This window comes from Hyperolius riggenbachi, chromosome 5, assembly GCF_040937935.1.
Source record: "Hyperolius riggenbachi isolate aHypRig1 chromosome 5, aHypRig1.pri, whole genome shotgun sequence".
Classification (NCBI taxonomy): Eukaryota; Metazoa; Chordata; class Amphibia; order Anura; family Hyperoliidae; genus Hyperolius; species Hyperolius riggenbachi.
The window spans coordinates 152,186,650-152,210,731 of record NC_090650.1 but is presented as its reverse complement, the minus strand read 5'-3'; the positions used below and the strand labels follow the sequence as shown (position 1 = coordinate 152,210,731).

Here is a 24,082-nt window from a genome sequence, read left to right as displayed (position 1 = left end):
AAAAACTGGGAATTTTAAGAATTACATACTACCACCAGTCATGCTGAGGGTGGATTTCTGCAGTAGGATTTTAAAGCAAACCTGAACTGAAAATAAAGTGATGGCATAACAATCATTATAAAGGAGTCATCAAGGGGTTTTAAGAACAATAAGTGCTACTTACCCGGGGCTTCGTCCAGCCCCAAGCTCCCAGCATGTCCCTCGCTACAGCTCCGCGGTAAGCCGTTCGCCTGTGAAGCTTCCCGGTCTACTGCGATGACGTCAGGAGGTTGGCCTGTACTGTGCCTGCCCGAGCGGCGCTGTCAATCACCACCACGTGGACTGGAGAGTACTGCGCAGGCGCAGTAGTTCTGCGTCTGCGCAGTACGCTCTGGTCCATGTGGCGGTGATTGACAGCGCCGCTCACACAGGTGCAGTACAGGCGGACCTCCAGGTCCGCCTGATGTCATCGCCGGGGACCGGGAAACTTCACAGGCGAACGGCTCACCGCGGAGCTGCAGCGAGGGACATGCTGGGAGCTTGGGGCTGGACAAAGCCCCGGGTAAGTAGCACTTATTGTTCTTAAAACCCCCTGATGACTCCTTTAAGTATTTATTTTCCTACTTCTAAAATGACATTTTAGGATCCCACAGTTTTGTTTTCTGTTTAGAAGCTGAAAAAGTAGGTCCAATGTTTTATTGTCGCAACTGAATGACACAGTCTTTCAGACAGTCTCACAGAGTTTAAACCAAAATCCCTGAGCTACTGGAACTTTGCATCCATCTCCTGCACTCAGAAACGGTTCTCTCTAGAGTTGTAAGGCGGTAATTCCTTATCAATGAGGGTTATACTATAGTCCAACTAGGTCCCAACTAGACAGAAACTGTCACTTGCATTCCTGAATGTTTAACTCTTTCAGGCAGAAAATGAAAAAAAAAAGTAATTCTGTCTAGTTATTTGAATACATGGCATTGTACTTCCATCTATCATCAACATGTCCCATGTCAGCTCAGGTACCCCTGAATAAAGAAGACATGAAGTATATGTTCCACAGGCGTTTTCTGATTCTTAAGGTTCAATATAGTCTCATATCGAAACACTAACAAGCATATAGTAAGCATCTAAACATTAAAAATTCAGGTATAAAATTAGACATACCGTATGTATATTTTGGATATCTTAGGGGATAAAGTTAGGCATAAAACAAAACTCTTGAATCATAAATATAAAACAGTAGTATTGGTTCAGTTTGAACACAATTATTGTAGGTATTAATAAGATGTAATTAGGTGTATTGCTCAATGTCCTAAAAAATCTGTTCAAAATCAGTATAAATATAGCTTTATCTAAATATGTATGTGTGTGTGTGAGTATACATAGATAGATAAATACATTGATTGATACAGTACATATAGCATTAATCTCCTTGGCGTTTACTGTTTGCAGGATTTCTGTGCAAAAAGCAGTTCAATTTATTTTCATGAAATGTTTGGCTGCAACTTACCAAAATGTGACAAGCAAGGGTCTAGTATACAGTTTGAGCATAAGTTGCAACCACAAAATCATGTAAAAGAAATTCAAATTTCTAAATTTAATTTAATAATCACAATAGACGCTTGCACATTTTTTTATGCAGATGCAGCATTTTGATCCACATTTTACCCATCTTCTGAGGCAACCCTGGAAGGAACAGGGTCAATCCAGTGTCATTTAGCACCATTAATCTGTGCTGCAAGGGTAAAAAGATGATGATGATGATCGCCAGGAAGCACCACTGAAAGCCGACAAATGCTTTTCTGCATGCTTGCAAAAAAGCATTCACACGAGACAATACAGAGCTGGTTCAGTCTGAACCAGCCCTAAAGGTCCACCACGTTGGTACCCATGCTGGTCTGAACTCAGACGTGGCGGATGGTAACAACCGCCATGGCCTGGAATCGGGTGTCAGACCAGCGTGTGTACAGCGGCTGCACATTGATCATTAAAGATTGGACATGACAGTTCTTTAGGGCCCTGGCTGTGATTCACTTCAAAAAGCGGACTTCTACCAGATTGGCAATTGCAAGAGCACTGAGATTTACATGTAAATCACAGCGCTCATTTCTCATTAGTGAGCGCCATTTTTTCCAAAATGCAGTCATCGGCTTGTGCGATTTTTGTTGTGATCACGCTCTGTTCCCGACAGCTATACGGCGCAATTGCAGTGAGTGGAAAAGACAGCGTGCACCACGCTGGTCTGAACTCAGCCATGATGGACTATAACGAACGCCATGCTTGGGAATTGGGCGTCAGACCAGTTTGTGTACAGCAGCCACATGTTGATCGCCATGGGCCCTTTTCCACTACAAGCAGGGCCGAGGCAGAGGCGAGAGAGGCTCCAGCTTCAGGGTGCAGTGTAGGAGGGGGTGCTCAACTCACTCAGCTATAATTCCCCTAGTGTGTTTGAAGTAGAGAGAAATAAAAAAGGGGATACATGGCACTGACCAATGCTGTAGCTATGGAGCTGTGCGCCCCAAAGTAAGTTTTACATTGGGCCCCCCCATGTACTCTATACATAACAATTGATGCGGCACACAAAAACCTGCCAATGGCAACTATAGTGTCAGAGGTGCAGGAAGTGATTATTATGAGCACAGGACTAATAGAGAGCTAATACTGTAGTTGAGGGAGGGTCCTTCGGGGCCCCGATGTGGTAGCTACCTCTGCAACCCCTATTGCTACGCCCCCTGGCACTGACTGCAAGCCAAAAAACTAGATTAAGGGGTTGGGGGGCTGGGGGCCCTGGAGTGCCTCCTAGTCTAATAGCAATCAGTGTGTGACAGCTGGGTTGGAGGGATGGAGGTGAGCACTTTGGTGTCTCAGCCTTGGGTGCTGGAGGACCTTGTCCCGACTCTGACTACAAGCACAATTGCAATCGTGCTTGTAGTGGAAAAGGGCCCTTAGTGATCATCGTTCAGCTGCTGTACACACGCTGGTCTGACGTCCAATTCTCGGGCATGGTGGTCATTATAGTCCGCCACGGCCAAGTTCAGACCAGCAGGGCAATAAACTGTCATTTTTACTTTTTTTTTTTTGTATTAGATTCAATACAAAGGATGATAATGAATCTAATACAAACAGTAATGAATTTTTTAATTTTTTTTTGTTTCATGATGTGCACTGGCCAGCAGGAGGTGCACATACCGCATCATGACTCTACCAGGGCGCCGCCATCTTGCCTGCCGGACCAAGGTTGAGCGAGGACAGAGGACCCCTTGTGCCTGGAGGGATCTCAGGAGCCCGTGGCAGCAGAGATGAGGATCAGAGGCGCCCACGTTCGCTACAGTAAGTGCAACTGGAGGACGAGTCTGGCTCGTCCTTACCCCTAATAGCAGTTTTTTAATGGACAAGCCAGACTCGTCCTTAATGCCAGGGAGGTTAAGATATGACTCTTAAAAGTCCTGTAAATACTGGGTAAATGGGTAATGAATTAGGAAAACAATACTTTTTAATCTCTCAATGTATTGGCATATTTTCTTGATTACCATATACCTGATTACTGTGCTCCAGAGGATGCAAAGGTGAGGTAATGCTGGGGAGTATGGATGAGAGGGGATGGGTTTGGGCTTTCTAGTCTAATTTAAATTTGGAATTTCTACACAGAATTTGAAAAACAGAAATGTGCAGTAACGATTGGAATTCTGACTCCCTATTTTTTATGCAACCAAATATCAGAGTTCCTTGCATTAAAACCAAACAAACTATCATGTATCATATGTGTGTATCAAATGCACATTTAAAATCAGACAACATGTGGTTTCCCCTCCTGTGCACTTTCAATCCCTTATCTCTAATATGGTCTGAAACCCCCTAACTGTAGACTGAAGCATTGGCATAGTAGTGGGTGACCTAAAAAGCCCCATCCAAAACACCACCCTCCACATGTTCCCGCAGGTGGCCTTGACTTTCATAACAAATTTGATAATGATAGCATTTTGAGGAGCTTGGCGGCAACTTGTATACATATGTATGTGGACGCTTGTTTTTATTCTTATTTAATATTACAAATTCAAAATTATGTTTGTATTACACATTTTTTCATTTCTCTCTTAAAACCTGGAACCTGTTTCCTCTTTTTATATATTTCAAATTTAATGTATTAATGATTGGGGTGGGGGAGGGGTGTTATACTGTTATCATTACACATTCTATAATACTATAATATCCTGAAGTTTTGCCTATTCTCACACCTGATGATGGGTTCTGATCATGTGCAAATAATCAGTTAAAACAGATTGTTTACAATATATAGAAAAGGGAACCATGTTGCTGGGGTGTGGGATCATGTGTGCCTTCTTCTTACAGTGCTAAGCTGATACTATTTGAATGGCAATGGGAGGGACCATATTGGGCTTTTGGGCATGTGTCAGTTACCACACTTTGAGAAACTTCTGTCTTCAACTGATCACAACATCGCTGCTATGTGGAGGTCAGTGAGGAGCCTTGGCCAGAACACTTAATAGCACAGCAGTTTTCCCACACACTGTAGTGATGGTGTTTGACTGCTGATCCATTGGTCAGTCAGCACTGTCTGTCATAAGATTAAGCTTTCAGGCAATGATGAAACTCACGAATATGTACATATGAGCATACAGATATAAAATCATATTTATGCATTGTGTTCTTTCCTTTATTTTATTATTACTAGGTATACTACTGGACGGCCTCTGAAAGGTAAACTATTAATCTTTCACTATGAATTCTTATACAGTACATTGTTTAAAATAGACATAGGGAGAACTTTCCTATGTCAGAACAAGTAATGTTATAGAGATTAGATTTTACTAGACTATTGATCAGCTTTAGGCTTTAAGATCTAGGCTTTGAACAATGTTCTTTTCACAAGTAAATGCCCTCAGCTTCTAAACATACCTCGTTAGCTTCAAAAGGTAATGCTATATGGCAGGAAAATATGCCAACATGAGTTGTAAACCTTATTGTGTATTTTAGTGCTAAAAATATACTTTACATCAATATCAAATTGCATCCTATTAGAGGTTGTCAAGAGGTTTTCAATATAGGCAGTTCGGACAGTATTAAAGGAAACTAAGGTCAGAAAAAGAAAACTTCCAAGCAATACTGAAAAGCATTAATAACAACTTTTAATGTCTTAACATATAATAGGACACAGTGTTGTAAAGATTGCTGTAGCTGTGCTGGCTGCTGGGAAAGTTGTCTACTCCAGGTACCGTCTAGCACATGTACGGGGCTTACAGGCAGTTCTGTATTATAAAACTATTCACATATTTCCATTGTAGCTGTGTGTGCAATGTACTGTTGCATGCATTTTATGGGCAAGGAGAAATTTGTGGACACAATACATCTTACATAACTTAACCACTTGAGGACTGCAGTGTTATTTTTTTGAAAATATTTATTACTTTATTTTAATAATACATTTTTATTTTTTTAACCCCGACCTCGCCCCCCCCCCCCCCGCCAGCCAATCACTGTGATCAGCTGTCATAGGCTTCAGCCTATGACAACTGATAACTCCTGACGCAATGGGGGGGGGGGACAGCCATGTCACATCGCTGTCCCCAGTACAGCGCAACTGCTGATCGCAGCACTGTACATGGTAATTAGATGGCGTCTAACAGTCTCCCGAGCGGCGATCACCGCTCGGAGACTGAAGACATGGCGGAGCTCCACCCCCAAGCAGGAGATGCGCGAAATCTCCTGCAGTAGCCGGCCCTAGGACTTGACAACAATTGGCGTGGGGCGGTCTTAGGGTAGTTAAGTACCTCCATACCTGTTTGACCCTTTATCCCTCAGACAGGCTGGCACTGTGCTGGACAACTGATCCCATGATTGCAGGACTCTACTGTCTAAACAACAGCAGCACACTTAGTCCTTGACATGGTGATGGGCATACTTTCAAAAGCACCTGCCAAAGACAGATGTGCCTTCTCCTCCTCCGATGGCGCTACAGCCAAGTTTGAGCCTTGTCCTCCTTCAGTTTTCTGCCCCATTCATCTCTGTCTAATGCTGCCTGTTCCCAATTGTGTATATTAACCTCCTTGCCGGTCTAAAAAATCCGGCAAGGAGGCAGCGCCGCACTTTTTTTTTATTTATTTTTTTTTTAAATCATGTAGCGAGCCCAGGGCTCTCTACATGATAGCCACTGAGCGGCGGTATCCCCCCACCCACTCCGATCGCCTTCGGCGATCAGAGTATGCAGGAAATCCCGTTGAGAACGGGATTTCCTGCAGGGCTTCCCCGGTCGCCATGGCGACGGGGCGGGATGACGTCACCGACGTCATGGACGTCGGGACGTCACAGGGAATCCCTAACCGCCCTTCAGCGCTGCCTGGCACTGATTGGCCAGGCTGCGCAGGGGTCTGGGGAGGGGGGGGGCGGCTCGGCGTGGCGGGTAGCGGCGAATCGGCGGCAAGAGGCGGCGATCACGTACTACACACAGCTAGCAAAGTGCTAGCTGCGTGTAGGAAAAAAAATTATGCAAATTGGCCCAGCGGGACCTGAGAAATCCTCCTGCGCAGGTTACCCCGAGCTGAGCTCGGGATAACCGGCAAGGAGGTTAAGCAGTTTTTGGCATCTTTGTCAACTTCATCTGTCCATCTCTTTCTAGGTCTTCCAGCTGGTCTTTGCCAGGGCAATTTCTAGGCATAGGTGCCTTCAGTATAGGTTGGCCAGGTATAGATCCCCCCAATATAGGTAGCTAGGCATAGGTGCTCCCAGTATAGGTAGTGTTGGGCGAACAGTGTTCGCCACTGTTCGGGTTCTGCAGAACATCACCCTGTTCGGGTGATGTTCGAGTTCGGCCGAACACCTGATGGTGTTCGGCCTTTTAAGTTCGAGTTCGTCCCGAACTACTGAATGGCCGCCGAACAGGGCCGAACAGGACCCCTGTTCGGCCGAACAGGGCCCTGTTCGCCCGAACATGCTGCAATACGGCCCCCCTATGGGGTCGCAGGCATAAGGGGGGAGCATGCCCCGATCGCGGGGGGGTCGTAAATTCCCCCCACCCCCTCCGCTAGCGCTCCCCCCTCTGCCCGCTTCCCCATACAAAAGTTTAAGGCAAGTTAAATAGTACTTGGTGGCTGGCACTGGCAGTGGAGTGAGGAGGAGGAGGAGTCCGAGTAGCAGAGTGACGCGTTGAGGCCGGGCAGCGGGCGGTTCAGCGGTAGTACCCTTGTGGTACTTCCGCCCTTTCTCTGACCTCACGTCCTCTGCATACGAGGGTACGCGTCACGCGTACCCTCGTATGCGTCATCACGTAGAGGACGTGAGGTCAGAGAAAGGGCGGAAGTACCACGAGGGTACTACCGCTGAACCGCCCGCTGCCCGGCCTCAACGCGTCACTCTGCTACTCGGACTCCTCCTCCTCCTCACTCCACTGCCAGTGCCAGGCCAGCCACCAAGTACTATTTAACTTGCCTTAAACTTTTTTTATGGGGAAGCGGGCAGAGGGGGGATCGCTAGCGGAGGGGGTGGGGGGAATTTCCGACCCCCCCGCGATCGGGGCATGCTCCCCCCTTATGCCTGCGACCCCATAGGGCCCCCAAAATGGGCATGTTCGGGGGTCCCATTGACTTCCATTGAGTTCGGCGTTCGGGCCGAACATGCCGAACATCTGGCCCATGTTCGGCCTGTTCGGCCCGAACCCGAACATCCAGGTGTTCGCCCAACACTAAGTATAGGTAGCTAGGCAGAGGGGCTCCCAGTATAGCCAGGAATAGGTGCTCCCAGTATAGCCAGGAATAGGAGCTCCCAGTCTAACCAGGCAAAAGTGCTCCCAGTCTAGCTAGGCATAGGTGTTCCCAGTATAACAAAACAAAGGTACTCCCAGTATAGCCAGGCATAGGTGCTCCCAGTATAACCAGGCATAGGAGCTCCCAGTATAACAAGGCATAGGAGCTCCCAGTATAGGTTGCTAGGCAGCGGCGGGGAGAGCGGGCGAGGTTAGCGCTACTACTCAACTTCTGCGATATACTCTTCTTCAATTTCCATCCTCCCAGACGTCAGTTGCGATGTTGGTAACAATGCCCCCTGTGATGACATGCGGTTACGTCATCACAAGGGGTGATGTTACCAAGGCAACAGACGCATGGGAGGAAGGAGATTGAAGAAGCGTGCATCGTGGAAGGTGAGTTGTACCGCTATGCCCAGGGGCGTATCTAGGGAAAACAGCGCCTATGGCAAGCACTGAAATTGTGCCCCCCCCCCCCCCCAACATAGGGTCTAATTCTACAATAACACCAGAAAATAAAGATTGATCTTTTACTCACCTGAGGCCTTCCAACCCTCATAGTCTTGTAGTTTGCTCGCTGACCTCCTGGTTCTCATACTTGTTCCAATGTATGGCCTGGTAAAGTGTGGGACGTACTGTAGCTTAGTCGTGTACTTGAGCATTAGTGTTGGGCGAACACCTAGATGTTCGGGTTCGCGAACGTTCGCAGAACATCGCCGCGATGTTCGGGTGTTCGCACCGAACTCCGAACATAATGGAAGTCAATGGGGACCCGAACTTTCGTGCTTTGTAAAGCTTCCTTACATGCTACATACCCCAAATTTGCAGGGTATGTGCACCTTGGGAGTGGGTACAAGAGGAAAAAAAATATTTGAAAAAGAGCTTATAGTTTTTGAGAAAATTGATTGTCTTTTAAATGCGGAAAATGTCATGTTTCTTTGCACAGGTAACATGCTTTTTGTCGCCATGCAGTCATAAATGTAATACAGAGAAGAGGTTCCAGGAAAAGGGACCGGTAACCGTAACGCTAACCCAGCAGCCGCACACGTGATGGAACAGGAGGAGGGCGGCGCAGGAGGAGAAGGTCACGCTTTGAGACACAACCCAGGCCTTGCATGAGGACAAGAAGCGTGCGGATAGCAATGCTTTTTGCCGCCATGCAGTCATAAATGTAATAAAGATGAGAGGTTCAATAAACAGGGACCGGAAACGCTAACCCATCACAGATGGTCATTGTTCATGTTACTTGGTTGGGGTCCAGTAGTGTTGCGTAGTCGTTTCCAATCCAGGATTGATTCATTTTAATTTGAGTCAGACGGTCTGCATTTTCTGTGGAGAGGCGGATACGCCGATCTGTGAAGATGCTTCCGGCAGCACTGAAACAGCGTTCCGACATAACGCTGGCTGCCGGGCAAGCCAGCACCTCTATTGTGTACATTGCCAGTTCGTGCCAGGTGTCTAGCTTCGATACCCAATAGTTGAAGGGTGCAGATGGATTGTTCAACACAGCTACGCCATCTGACATGTAGTCCTTGACCATCTTCTCCAGGCGATCGGTGTTGGAGGTGGATTTGCACGCTTGCTGTTCTGTGGGCTGCTGCTGCATGGGTGTCATAAAATTTTCCCACTCCAAGGATACTGCCGATACCATTCCCTTTTGGGCACTAGCTGCGGCTTGTGTTGTTTGCTGCCCTCCTGGTCGTCCTGGGTTTGCGGAAGTCAGTCTGTCAGCGTACAACTGGCTAGAGGAGGGGGAGGATGTCAATCTCCTCTCTAAAGTCTCCACAAGGGCCTGCTGGTATTCTTCCATTTTGACCTGTCTGACTCTTTCTTCAAGCAGTTTTGGAACATTGTGTTTGTACCGTGGATCCAGAAGGGTATAAACCCAGTAATTGGTGTTGTCCAGAATGCGCATTCGCGTTCAATGCAGTCTAGCATGAATTGAGCCATGTGTGCCAGAGTCCTGCCAGAATCCTCATCATCCTCTTGTGAGCGTTGTGATAGTTGTTGTGATGCATCATAGTCGTCACCTTCTTCCTGGTCTGCTTCTGCTGACCATTCGCGCTGAATTGTGGAAGTCCAACGTGCACCGCTCTGGCCCTCGTCAGTGGTGGCAGGAAATTCCTGCTCCAACTCCAGCTGTTCCTCCTCCTCTTCTTCGTCATAGCTGCTGGGGCCAGCGTTTCCTGATGCGGATGGCCTGATGTTGGTACCATCACGCTGATCGTTTTCTCCTTCAGATTCCCCCAGTTGCATCATGACAGCTGTTTCCTTGATTTTCAACATTGACCTCTTCAGTAAACACAGCAGTGGTATGGTAATGCTGACTGAAGAGTTGTCACTGCTCACAAGCAACGTGGATTGCTCAAAATTTTGGAGGACTTGGCAGAGGTCCAACATGTTGGCCCAATCGGATCCACAGAAGCTTGGCAGCTGTCCGGATGCGCCTCGGTACTGCGCCGTCATGTACTGGACCACTGCACTCTTCTGCTCGCAAAAGCGGGCTAGCATGTGCAGCGTAGAATTTCAGCGCGTAGGGACATCACACAGCAAGCGATGGTGGGGGAGATTGAAGCACTCCTGCATCTTGGCGAGTGCCCCCGAAGCAGTACTGGAATTTCTGCAATGTTTGGCCACTCGTCGCACCTTCAACAGAAGATCGGCCATGCCTGGGTATGTCCTCAGGAACCGCTGAACTACTAGGTTCATCACGTGCGCCAGGCAAGGGATGTGTGTCAGCTTAGCCAACCTTAAAGCGCGAATGAGATTACTCCCATTATCACACACAACCATGCCCGGTTTCAGGTCCAGCGGTGCCAGCCACAAATCCGTCTGTTCCTTTATTCCCCTCCAAATTTCCTCCCCTGTGTGCTGCTTATCCCCAAGGCAGATCAGCTTCAGCAACGCTTGCTGACGCATGCCAACAGCTGTGCTGCACTGCTTCCACGATCCTACTGCTGCTGGGTTAGCGTTTCCGGATGAGGTACAGCTTTGAGATGCGTTGGAGGAGAAGGAGTCAGAGAGGTAGGTGCTGCTGTTGTTATCCAGTGGGAGGGACGGCGGTGCAGCTGTTTGCGGCATGGGCAACACCCGCGCCGTAGCAGGTGAGGAATGGCTGCCAGGCTCCACAAGGTTCACCCAGTGCGCGGTAAGGGAGATGTATCGACCCTGGCCGAACGCACTCGTCCAGGTGTCAGTGGTGAGGTGAACCTTGCAGGCAACGGCATTCTTCAAGCTTCGAGTTATTTTGCTGACCACGTGCTCATGCAACTCAGGCACTGCAGAGCACGCAAAGTGGTAGCGGCTGGGAACCACGTAATGTGGGATGGCCACTGACATCATGCCCTTGAAGCTGTTTGTCTCCACCACTCGATATGGCAGCATTTCGCAGGCCAGAAGCTTGGCTATGCTGGCTGTTACTGCCACGGCCCGGGGGTCATTTGCTGGTAATTTCCTCTTGCGATCAAACATCTCCGAGACAGACAACTGAATCGTAGGGCTGCACACTGAAGGGCTGTTGGTTGTTGTGTTTGATGAACACTGGGAGACCTCAAGAGCACTACTCCGAAAGTGACAGTGTCAGCGTCGTCTGATGTTTGTGAATGTTGTGAACCACGCAATGGCTGGGCTACTGCTGCTGCTGAGGCGGGTCTGGTGGTGAGTCTGGTGACCCCAAGGGAGGCAGTGTTGCTGGTACCCTGTCCTGCCGCGTTTGCCCACAGAGTGGGATGTTTGGATAGCATGTGGTGGCTCATGCTGGTGGTGGAGAGGTTGTTAATACTTTTCCCCCTGCTCAGGCGGGTCTTGCACACCTTGCAAATCGCCATAGTACCATCCTCAGTGCAGTCTTCAAAGAAAGCCCAGACTTTGGAGCACCTGCCTTGCTGGCGATTTTTGTTTGCGCCTCTTCTGCCTCTCACTTGAACTTCCATGCTTGTGGTGCCTGAAATTGCGCGCCGCCTACCTTGTGGCACAAGGCGAACTCGTGCAGCAGTGGGTTCTTCAACAGACTCATCTGTGCTGCTGCTACGATGGGGATGTTCTCGTTCACAAACAAAATCTGGGTCTCTGTCCACATTGTCCATACCCTCCTCTTACATCTCCTGAAACTCGTCATATGTCATTGTGGGGGGCCGCCGCCGTGGAGTAGAGCTCCCCAGAACAACCTCTGCGCAGCTCACTCCGTCGTCTTCCAGATCTTGTCGGCCGACCTCCTGCAATTGCAACCCCTCCCGCCCAACTTGCTCTGGGATTTGGGTTTCCGAGTCCTCCTCGGACTCGCCTTGTATTTCAGTGCGCGGTGCATTTCCCACAGTTAATGGTTGTGAATCCGGGCACAACATTTCTGGCTGTTCCTCCATTGACCTTTGAAAGGTGGAAGTTTGTTGGGCTGGGAATAGCTCCTGCGAATACCCCATTGTGTCCTGAGGTAATTCATCGGACTGGTTATCTGGCAGTTGTGTGCGTGGTGTCGCTGCCGGTTGTGTCAGCTTTGTGCCCACTGGCTCCTTGTAACTGGCTGAGGACTCGGACCTCGTGCGTGATGTGCTGGTGCTGCTTAACCCACTGCTGGACGCTTGAGAGGTCATCCAAGTAATTATCTGGTCCTGTTCTTTTGGATTTGTGAGGGTTGTTGTCCTGGACAACATGGGCGGTATTGAGTGAGTTTTCTTGGGTGCTCCCCTGTGGCCTGTACGTGAACCATCAGGGGAAACACCTCTTCCCTTGCCCCTCCCTCTTTCACCGGATTTCTTCCTCATTTCACTTATCCTTAAAGTGCACGCTGACTGGCAGCAGTACAGTGGCAGTACAGAAATGCTATACAGTGGTGGGTGAGCGGTGTACCACTATTGCCAGCAGCGACACAGAGCACAATGCTATACAGTGGCGGGTGAGCGGTGTACCACTATTCCCAGCAGCGACACAGAGCACAATGCTATACAGTGGCGGGTGAGTGGTGTACTACTGTTCCCAGCAGACACAGAGTGGCAGTAAACACAGTGCTATATAGTGTGGCTGAGCAAGGTACACAGAGTGGCAGTAAACACAATGCTATATAGTGTGGCTGAGCGAGCGGTGTACTACTATTCCCAGCAGAAACAGAGAGGCAGTAAACACAATGCTATATAGTGTGGCTGAGCGAGGTACACAGAGTGGCAGTAAACAGAATGCTATATAGTGTGGCTAAGCGAGCGGTGTACTACTGTTCCCAGCAGACACAGAGTGGCAGTAAACAGAATGCTATATAGTGTGGCTGAGCGAGCGGTGTACTACTATTCCCAGCAGACACAGAGTGGCAGTAAACAGAATGCTATATAGTGTGGCTGAGCGAGGTACACAGAGTGGCAGTAAACAGAATGCTATATAGTGTGGCTGAGCGAGCAGTGTACTACTATTCCCAGCAGACAGAGTGGCAGTAAACAGAATTACATACTACAATATTGTAGTATGTATATCCCATATGGAAACAAAATGTCTAGGAATAAAAAAAGGCCTCTATGGATGAATAGAAAGGTTAAAGATAAAATGAAGAGGAAAAAGAATGCCTATAAGGTCCTAAAACAGGAGGGGACCGAGGCTGCACTAAGCAATTATAAGGAGTGCAATAAAAATTGTAAAAAAGAAATTAGGCTGGCAAAGATCGAAGCTGAAAATCAAATCGCTAGGGATATCAAATCTAACCCAAAAAAGTTTTACAAGTACATCAACTCTAAAAAAAGAAAGGTTGACTGTATAGGACTCCTAAAGGATGAGGGTGGGAACTCAATGGTGGATGACCAAGGTAAGGCAGAGTTATTAAATGCTTTCTTTGCTTCTGTCTTTACAAAGGAAACAGCACTGTTGCAAATTACAGAGGCGGAAGAGTCTCAATCTTCTAACTGTAATATTAAATACTTAACGCAGGAAGAAGTAAAGGCAAGACTAAATAAATTAAAAATAGACAAGGCACCTGGCCCGGATGGCATGCATCCTCGGGTCCTAAGGGAATTAAGTTCAGTTATAGATAAACCCCTTTATCTTATCTTTTGTGACTCTCTTGCAACTGGCAGAGTCCCAGTGGATTGGCGTACAGCCCACGTTTTCCCATTATTTAAGAAGGGCAAAAAATCAGATCCAGGAAATTATAGACCTGTAAGCTTAACATCAGTTGTATGCAAACTATTTGAGGGGTTACTAAGAGATACTATACATGACTTCATAGTAGAAAATAATCTTATTTCTCAGCATCAACATGGGTTTACTAAAGACAGGTCCTGTTTGACTAACATGCTCAGCTTTTATGAGGTAGTGAATGCTAATATGGATATTGGGAATGCTGTAGATGTGATATACTTAGACTTTGCTAAGGCATTCGACACTGTTCCCCACAAAAGTCTGGTGCAAAAGATGAGGATGCAAGGACTGGGGAAGAGTCTGTGTGCATGGATAGGGAACTGGCTAATGGACAGAAAACAAAGAGTTGTGGTCAATGGATCATACTCAAAATGGGAGACTGTTAGCAGTGGGGTCCCACAGGGGTCTGTACTGGGTCCAGTGCTCTTCAATTTATTTATTAATGACCTAGTGGATACAGTAGTGAGCAATGTTGCTATTTTTGCAGATGATACAAAATTGTGCAGAATCATCAACTCTAAGGAAGATAGTGTTATATTGCAACAGGATCTGGATAGGATGGCTATATGGGCACATACATGGCAGATGAAATTCAATGTTGAAAAATGTAAAGTCATGCATTTTGGTCGTACCAATGGTCTAACACCATACAAAATAAATGGGATACAGTTGGGGACATCAAACTTGGAGAAGGACTTAGGAGTACTCATCGACAACAAGTTAAATAATCGTACTCAATGCCAAGCCGCTGCAGCTAAAGCTAACAAAATTTTGGGATGCATTAAAAGGGAAATAAAAACTCGAGATGCTAGCATAATATTGCCCCTGTTTAACTCTCTAGTAAGGCCACATCTGGAATATGGAATTCAGTTCTGGGCACCACATTACAAAAAAGATATTGCAGTTTTAGAGCAGGTGCAGAGACGAGCAACAAAATTGATACGTGGGATGGAAGGTCTCACTTACCAAGAAAGGTTAGATAAACTGGGTTTATTTAGTCTAGAGAAAAGACGCCTTAGAGGAGATCTAATTAACATGTATAAATACATCAGAGGGCAATATAATAGCTTGGCGGATGAGCTTTTTGTCCCTAGGCCTTCTCAAAGGACTAGAGGACATGATCTGCGCATGGAGGAAAAACGTTTTAGCCATTTATTTAGGAAAGGGTTCTTTACAGTAAGAGTGATTAAGATGTGGAATGCATTGCCACAGGAAGTCGTTATGGCAAACTCTATACCTGCATTTAAAGGGGGCTTAGATGCTTTCCTTGCGTTGAATGACATCCATGGCTACAATTACTAGGTAATGCCAATGATGTTAATCCAGGGATTTTATCTGATTGCCAGCTGGAGTCGGGAAGGAATTTTTACCTTGTAAGGGTTTTTTCGCCTTCCTCTGGATCAACAGGGATATGTGAGGGAGCAGGCTGGAGTTGTACTTTGTACTGGTTGAACTCGATGGACGTATGTCTTTTTTCAACCAAAGTAACTATGTAACTATGTAACTATGTAACTATGTAAGAATGCTATATAGTGTGGCTGAGCGAGGTACACAGAGTGGCAGTAAACAGAATGCTATATAGTGTGGCTGAGCGAGCGGTGTACTACTATTCCCAGCAGACACAGAACAGTAAACAGAATGCTATATAGTGTGGCTGAGCGGTGTACCACTATTCCCAGCAGCGACACAGAGCACAATGCTATACAGTGGCGGGTGAGTGGTGTACCACTATTCCCAGCAGCGACACAGAGCACAATGCTATACAGTGGCGGGTGAGCGGTGTACTACTATTCCCAGCAGACACAGAGTGGCAGTAAACAGAATGCTATATAGTGTGGCTGAGAGAGGTACACAGAGTGGCAGGAAACAGAATGCTATATAGTGTGGCTGAGCGAGCGGTGTACTACTATTCCCAGCAGACACAGAACAGTAAACAGAATGCTATATAGTGTGGCTGAGCGGTGTACCACTATTCCCAGCAGCGACACAGAGCACAATGCTATACAGTGGCGGGTGAGCGGTGTACCACTATTCCCAGCAACGACACAGAGCACAATGCTATACAGTGGCGGGTGAGCGGTGTACTACTATTCCCAGCAGACACAGAGTGGCAGTAAACAGAATGCTATATAGTGTGGCTGAGCGAGGTACACAGAGTGGCAGTAAACAGAATGCTATATAGTGTGGCTGAGCGAGCGGTGTACTACTATTCCCAGCAGACACAGAGTGGCAGTAAACAGAATGCTATATAGTGTGGCTGAGCGAGGTACACAGAGTGGCAGTAAACAGAATGCTATATAGTATGGCTGAGCAAGCGGTGTACTACTATTCCCAGCAGCGACACAATGACTGGGGGGACCCTGGCTAGCGTGGCTGGAGCGCGAACTACCCTGCCTGCCTAAACAAAGCTAAACCCACAGACAAATGGCGGAGATATGACGTGGTTCGGGTATTTATTTACCCGAACCACGTGACAGTTCGGCCAATCAGAGCGCGTTCGGGTCCGAACCACGTGACCCGTTCGGCCAATCACAGCACTAGCTGAACGTTCGGGGAACGTTCGGCCATGCGCTCTTAGTTCGGCCATGTGGCCGAACGGTTTGGCCGAACACCATCAGGTGTTCGGCCGAACTCGAACATCACCCGAACAGGGTGATGTTCTGCAGAACCCGAACAGTGGCGAACACTGTTCGCCCAACACTATTGAGCATTCTGTGCCTGTACATAATGCTGAGCGGGAATGCGACCCCCACAAAGACCCCCAGTCAGCAGCTACTGCGCATGTGTGGCCCTGAGCCGCACCCTGGTTGCACTCCCACAGCCAGGAGCGTTTGCACAGTAGTCCCCTGAGCCAATCCGTACTTGTGCAATGAGAATGATCACTGTTTTTGTTTAAACTAGCTCCCGCCATTCCCGCCGCTGTTCATTAGATTAATGAATGGGAACTTTGTTCCCATTCATTCATCTACCCTCTAAGTCCCTGTGATTGCTGGCATCAATGAGATGCCTGTGTCACTTCCGAAGTAAGACAGCCACGCATTACTTCCTATTTAGCAGTACTGATGGTACGCAATAGGAAATAATGCGGGAGGACATCTTTGTGGGCAAATAGTAAAATTACACCTATATACATTAGGGACTTTCAGTTTTTTTACTATGTATGTCAAGAGGGTGTACTACTAGTTAAATTATGGGCTTGTAAATAGTGATGGATGCAAAACTGAACAAAATGCACCTTTATTTCCAAATAAAATATTGTTGCCATACATTGTACTAGGGATATAATTTAAATGTTGCAATAACCGGGACAAATGGGCAAATAAAACGTGTGGCTTTTATCCACAGTAGAATGTTTTATTTTAAAACTATAATTGGTTAAAACTAAGAAATGATGATTTTTTTCCATTTTTTTCCTTTTATCCCCATTAAAATATTTCTTAGCATAATGTACCACCCAAAGAGAGCCTAACTGGTGACGTAATAAACAAGGTATAGATCATTTTGCTGTGATAAGTAGTGATAAAGTTATTGAGGAATGAAAGGGAGGAGTGCTGAAATGTGAAAATTCTTCTCGTATAAGGTGAAAACAACTTGTGGGCTGAAATGGTTAAATAAATGAGCAAAATGTTTTATTGTAACAACTATGCAGTGCAATCAGGGGTGGTGCAATGATATGCAACAGGCCAGTGCCTTAAACAATTACATAACTGAGAAAACATTTTTAAACCCCTGCAAAGGTATAAAGGGCTTGATTTACAAAAGGGTGCTAACACAGTTAGCACGCCTAAAAGCTTTGGACGTGCAAACTAGGGCGTTTGCACGTCCAAAGCTGTTACTGATCGCGGGTTAAGTTGGTGCGCCCGAAACGTCGCACCGGTGCACGCGAAATGTTGCACTGTTAGCATGTAAAATAGCTTTTCAGGCTATATTGCATTTCGCATGCACCGTGCAGCGCTAACCTTTGCGCGCGCAAACGCTTGCTCGCTTATTAGTGCGTGAAGCGGCCGTTTTCGCATCCTAAGTGTCTTTTCACTGGCATGCTAACACTGAGCACCCTTTAGTGAATCAAGGCCACTGTATGGTTTGCAACTAGTTGGAACACTAAAAGCCACAATGGGCCTGATTTACAAAGCGGTGATAACTCAGTTTTCACGCCTAAAAGACTTTAGGCGTGATAACCTTTGCACCGCTGAGTTAGCACCGCTTTGTGCTCTTTATCGTGCGCAAAGTCCCGCACGCACAATCGCGCAATTCCGCATGCAGCGCCCATAGGGTTTAATGGGCGCATCGCGCGCACTGCACCGTGCGCCGTGCAATTGCGCATGCAAAACTTTGCGTGCGGGAATTTCGCGCGACTTTCATTTTATCACGCCTAAACTGAGTTTAGGCGTGATAAAGGGCTTTTCACAGGCGTGCAAACACTTTGCACCGCTTTGTGAATCAGGCCCAATATGTACCACAGAGGCAAATCCAGGATTTTCAAGTCGGGGATTCCTAAATACGCACCAGTATAGATTAGATAGGTATATGTCCCCCAGTATAGATTAGATAGGTATATGTCCCCCAGTATAGATTAGATAGGTATATGCCCCCAGTATAGATTAGATATGTATATGCCCCCAGTATAGATTAGATAGGCATATTCCCCCAGTATAGATTAGATAGGTATATGCCCAGTATAGATTTAGATAGGTATATGTCCCCCAGTATAGATTAGATAGGTATATGTCCCCCAGTATAGGTTAGATAGGTATATGCCCCCAGTATAGATTAGATAGGTATATGCCCCCAGTATAGATTAGATAGGTATAAACCCCCCAGTATAGATTAGATAGGTATAAACCCCCCAGTATAGATTAGATAGGTATATTCCCATTATAGGTTAGATAGGTATATGCCCAGTATAGGTTAGATAGGTATATGCCCAGTATAGATTTAGATAGGTATATGCCCAGTATAGATTAGATAGGTATATGTCCCCCAGTATAGGTTAGATAGGTATATGCCCCCCAGTATAGATTAGATATGTATATGCCCAGTATAGGTTAGATAGGTATATGCCCAGTATAGGTTAGATAGGTATATGTACATATGTACAGTATAGGTTAGATAGGTATATGCTCAGTATAGATTAGATAGGTATATGTTCCCCAGTATAGGTTAGATAGGTATATATCCCTGTCACAATTAAGGAGTTAGCAGCCGCGGTGGATAGCTCTACCACCGCGGCTGCCTCTCCTCCTCTGCCTCCCATGCCTCGGGCGTCTAGCACGCCGAGGACGGGTTTGTCCGCAGCCCACAAGGTCGCAATAGGGCGTGCGCGCGCACATCGCCGCAACCTTTATGCTGGGAGGAGAGACGTCAGCTGACCGAAGGGTCGGCTCACGTCACGGGAAGCGCCGGCCGCTCCTGGTTGGCTGGGCGGCGGGGGCGTGCCTCAGGGAATCCTCAGCTTCAAAAGAGCTGAGGAGTCACTCGCAACTTGTCTGCTGTTGCGATCACTTAGTGTTAGCGCTCAGACCTTAGTTATATCCGGTGTGCTTTGATCCGGGAGGAAACAGGGGATTTCACACAGCTTAGGATTGTGCATTATACTGTTTATTATCTGTGTTTGACTCTGGCTCGTTCTGACTACTCTCTGTCTCCTGAATCTGTACCTTTGCCCATCTGTTCTTGTTGCCAACCTTGCCTGTTTATCGTTCTGCCTCTGCCTCCTGCAATTGTACCTGATCTGCCTGTCTGTTGCCGAATCAATTAGTCTGACCTCTCAACTCTCACCAGGGAGCCCTCCGTACTGTTAGTACACACCAGCTCCTCTGGTGAGGTCTTGTTAAACCTATCAGTACTTACTGTTTGCACCAATCACTACATACACTGCAATAAAGGGTGACTAAGGTCACGGTCATTCCTGAGTGTTGCTATATTTGTATTATTGGTGATTCTGCAGATCACCATATAATCAGATATAGTATCTGCATTGTTTGGTGATACTGCAGATCACCAAATAATCTGAACTTTGTATTTGCTGACACCAATCGTTACAGTCCTCCAGTATAGATTAGATAAGTATATGCCCCACTATAGATTAGATAGGTTAGGCGGGGGGAGCGGGGAGAGAGGAGTTCCCACTTACCTACCTTTATCCTGCACGTAGCTTCTATCTTGAGCCTCTCACGGCGCGCGTCGCATCAGTAAGAGCTCCCCCTATGATGACATGCGGTTACGTCATCACAGGGGGCACTGTTACCATAGCGACAGACGCCGGCCGGGACAGGAAGTACATAGAAGCTGCGCAGGATCCAGGCACTATAAGTGAAAAGTCTTCTCTCTCCCCGAAGCTCTGGATGTCTACAGGGTAACTTGCTACCCACACAGTTCTAGCCTATGTGCACTGAATACATTCTGCCTGTAAATTACACTGACAGTTCTTCTCTCAGTACTAGGTGCAGCAGTACAGCTAGCAACAAACAAACTGAACTGGAGGACTACAAGTAAAGTAACTTGCTTTCCACACAGGTCTAACCTATACAAATGTACACTGAATAAATCTAAACTATAGACGACAGTTTTCTCAGTAGGCAATACAGTTTAGAATAGCTAACAAGCTTGTGTAAGTTGTGTAACTACACACACTTCTACCAAACTATGACAGCACACAATAAATCCTACAAGTAACATTTCTGCACACTATACACTCTAAAAATCACAGCTCTAAGTTACTAAAACAGACATAAATACAAGCTATCTTTCCCTAAAGCATACACTTCTCTCCCTGTTGCTTTACCAAAAATTTTGGATCCACGCGTCCCTCCAGTTTTCACCACGCTCATTCAGGTATAAAGCGACCACATGGTGAATCTTTGGGTCTTTCTTTGAAAACACTTTGTTAAGTAACAAAGACTCGATTCAGTGCGAGATTGAACATATGATTCTCACTCTTCCATCCTAAAGTGATAATTTCAATGCAGGCTGCTTATTGATCAGTAGAGATGGTCACTGCATTCCGTGATTCCAGACGGAATTTGGAGATTCCGGTTCCGAAGCGACGTAACGGAATTGCTACAGCCCTATTTTGGAATTTCCGCGGAACAAAACGAAATTCCGCGAAATTTCACGGAATTCAAATTCCCCCCCCCCCCTAACTGATTTCTGCCTAATAAGAAGTACTTCTACTCAATAGACTGCCTTCTTCCCTCACTCCCTCCTCCCGGAGGGACTCATCTTCCAGGGAATTGTAGGATTTCAAAAGCCAGCTTACATACCTTGGCCAGGAATTGAACCCAGGTCTAGTGCTTGGTAGGTAGCTCTCTTCACCACTATACCACCACCAACAGTACATGCTGAAGCCAGCCTAGCATGTACCATTATGATATATCCAAGAGAAAAATGAGCTTGCTTAGGGAATTGTAGGATTTCAAAAGCCAACTCACATACATTGGCCAGGCCCAGCAATTGAACCACTCTGTAGGCTGCTATCCTAACCATTATTTCACCAACACAACACACTACAATGCTACATGCTGAAGCCAGCCTAGCATGTACCATTGTGATATAGCCAAGAGAAAAAAAAGAGCTTGCTTAGGGAATTGTAGGACTTCAAAAGCCAGCTTACATACATTGACCGGGAACCAAACCCAGGTCTAGTGCTCGGTAGGCTGCTATCCTAACCATTATACCACCAACACAACACACTATCATGCTACATGCTGAAGCCAACCTAGCATGTACCATTGTGATATACCCAAGAGAAAAATGAGCTCTCTCTCTCTCTCTCTCTAGGACTTGATGCCATTGAACTGAATTTTCAGCTTAAAACCATCAACAGATACTGGCAGAATTTCACAGGCAATTTTGGAAAATACAATTCTGAGGAAAGCGGTGACCATCCCTACTATAGAGAGAGAGAGAGAGAGAGAGAGAGAGAGAGAGAGAGAGAGAGAGAGAGAGAGAGAGAGAGAGAGAGAGAGAGAGAGAGAGAGAGAGAAGAGAGAGAGAGAGAGATGAATCTACATGGCTATCTGGGGTTCTCTTCGGACGACTGTTGAACACAAAAGGCAAGGCCATGCCTGGGTGGGCTTGAACCACCACACTTGCAGTTAACAGCCAAACGCGCTAACCAATTGTGCCACAGACACTGTGCACCTCAAAGACTGTGCATGCAGTTGCTGTTGAATGATTTTATGGGGATATATGTGTGTGTCTTTTGGAGGAAGGAAGAAAGTCTGCTCCAAGAAGTTTCAGCATGTAGTGTTGCTGGTATAATGATTAGGATAGCAGCTTACAGAGTGGTATGCCTGGGTTCAATTCCTGGGCCTGGCCAATGTATGTGAGTTAGCTTTTGAAATCCTACTATTTCCTAAGCGAGCTCATTTTTCTCTTGGATATATCACAATGGTACATGCTAGGTTGGCTTCAACATGTAGCATTGTAGTGTGTTGTGTTGGTGGTATAATGGTTAGGATAGCAGCCTACAGAACGGTAGGCCTGGGTTCAATTCCTGGGCCTGGCCAATGTACGTGAGTTGGCTTTTGAAATCCTACAATTTCCTAAGCAAGCTCATTTTCTCTTGGATATATCATAATGATACATGCTAGGCTGGCTTCAGCATGTAGTGTTGGTGGTGGTATAGTGGTGAAGAGAGCTACCTACCGAGCACTAGACCTGGGTTCAATTCCTGGCCAAAACCTGGGTTCAATTCCCGGGCCAAGGTATGTAAGCTGGCTTTTGAAATCCTACAATTCCCTGGAAGACGAGACCCTCCTCCCTCAGGGAGGAGGGAGGAAGGGAAAAAAGACTAAGGGAACAGTCAATAAGGTGTATGGGCTACCTTATAGCATAAACAAGGTTATATTTGCAATAATTTTTTAATTTTTCCGCCGGAATCCGGAATTCCGTGGAATTTCGTAATAATCCGGCGGAATTTTCATAGCGACGCAATTTAGCTCTGGCGGAATCCGTGAATTCCGGCGGAACAGAATTTGCTCCTTCCGATCATCCCTATTGATCAGATCAATACTATAGATTGTAAGTCTTCGGCAGGGTCCTCCCCCTTTTGTCTCCAACCTGTTCACACACTTCCATTACCGTACTCCCATCCTATGGATCTGAGTGAACTCTTGAGTGAATTCGACTGGCCTAATCTCCATGCTCCCATCCAGTGAATGACGAAGCCTTACCTTGTACTCATACCGTGCTGCGTGATCTGATTTGCATGTAATGCTGTATTGTCTTATTGCTGTATGTCACCCCTAAATGTTGTCTGTTAACTTAACTAATGTCCAGTGCTGCGTAATATGTTGGCACACAATAAATAAATTAAATAAATAAATGAACAAAGAAAATATTAGAGTAGGAATTTCAAATATACTTTTGTCATGGCGCCCATTGAGTTTAAAAGTCTTTTTCATTATTTCTGCCTGGATAAGGCATGTTATACAAAAAAAAGCATGATCAGCAACAGTTGGGTACTAGCAATAGTAACAGTTGTTGAGACAGTCAAACAAGAAAAAACTAACAATCAAAAAAAACAGTAAGCATACTGTGAAGAAGCGCGGAAGAGCCGCCGCCATGAGTCAGCGGCAGGCGGCTCTTTCCGCACATAGTGTGGCTGCACACGGAGAGGCAGCCGCCTCCTCTCAGTGTGAGGTAGCTGTCTCCGTGCAGGGTTCAGCGGAGCGCGGAGAAACCGCCGCGTCGGACGCGGCGGTTAGCGCGCATGTCCCCGCTGCGGAGACTCCGCAGAGCGGGGCTGCTGTGGCTGGGACTCGTAGTCCCTCTAGTCTTAGAGTGACGCGCGCGCGCGCACTCAGGCAGGAAATATATGGCAGGCAGAAGTGAGTCAGCTGACCAGGCTGGTCAGCTGACTCTGGCTCCACTCCTCATTGGTCCAGCTCTTAGGGTGTTGCTGGAGAGGTGCCTGGGTATATATACTGCTGGCTGGTCATTTCTCTGGTGTCTGGCGTTGCGATCACATATGTGGAAGCACCCAGATCCGTAGTCAGATCCGCAAGTGTGCCGGGACCAGCTGGAGCTGTAATCCTACACTTAGCTAGATTCTGTTGATAGCTTAAAGTACTAGTTTGATTGTGTTTATCTGTTATGACTCTTTGCCTGCCTGACTATCCTCCAGAACTCTGATCTTGTACCTCGATATATATCTGATTCTCTGTTGCCGAACCCTGCCTGTACTTAGTCTCCGCCTTTGCCTCCTGATCTTGTACTTTATCTGTCCGTGTGTGT

At 46.7% G+C, this 24,082-nt stretch overlaps 1 long non-coding RNA gene across 1 annotated transcript in view; it reads left to right on the top strand.

Annotated features, from left to right (window-relative positions):
* Window positions 1-3,152: 3,152 nt before the first annotated feature.
* The window catches only part of LOC137517530 (uncharacterized), a 66,509-nt gene continuing 45,579 nt past the window's right edge, over window positions 3,153-24,082 (top strand). Inside the window, exons 1-2 of the long non-coding RNA XR_011020557.1 lie at window positions 3,153-3,303; window positions 4,667-4,692. This is a non-coding gene — a long non-coding RNA (uncharacterized lncRNA). The remainder of the gene's footprint in view (window positions 3,304-4,666; window positions 4,693-24,082) is intronic.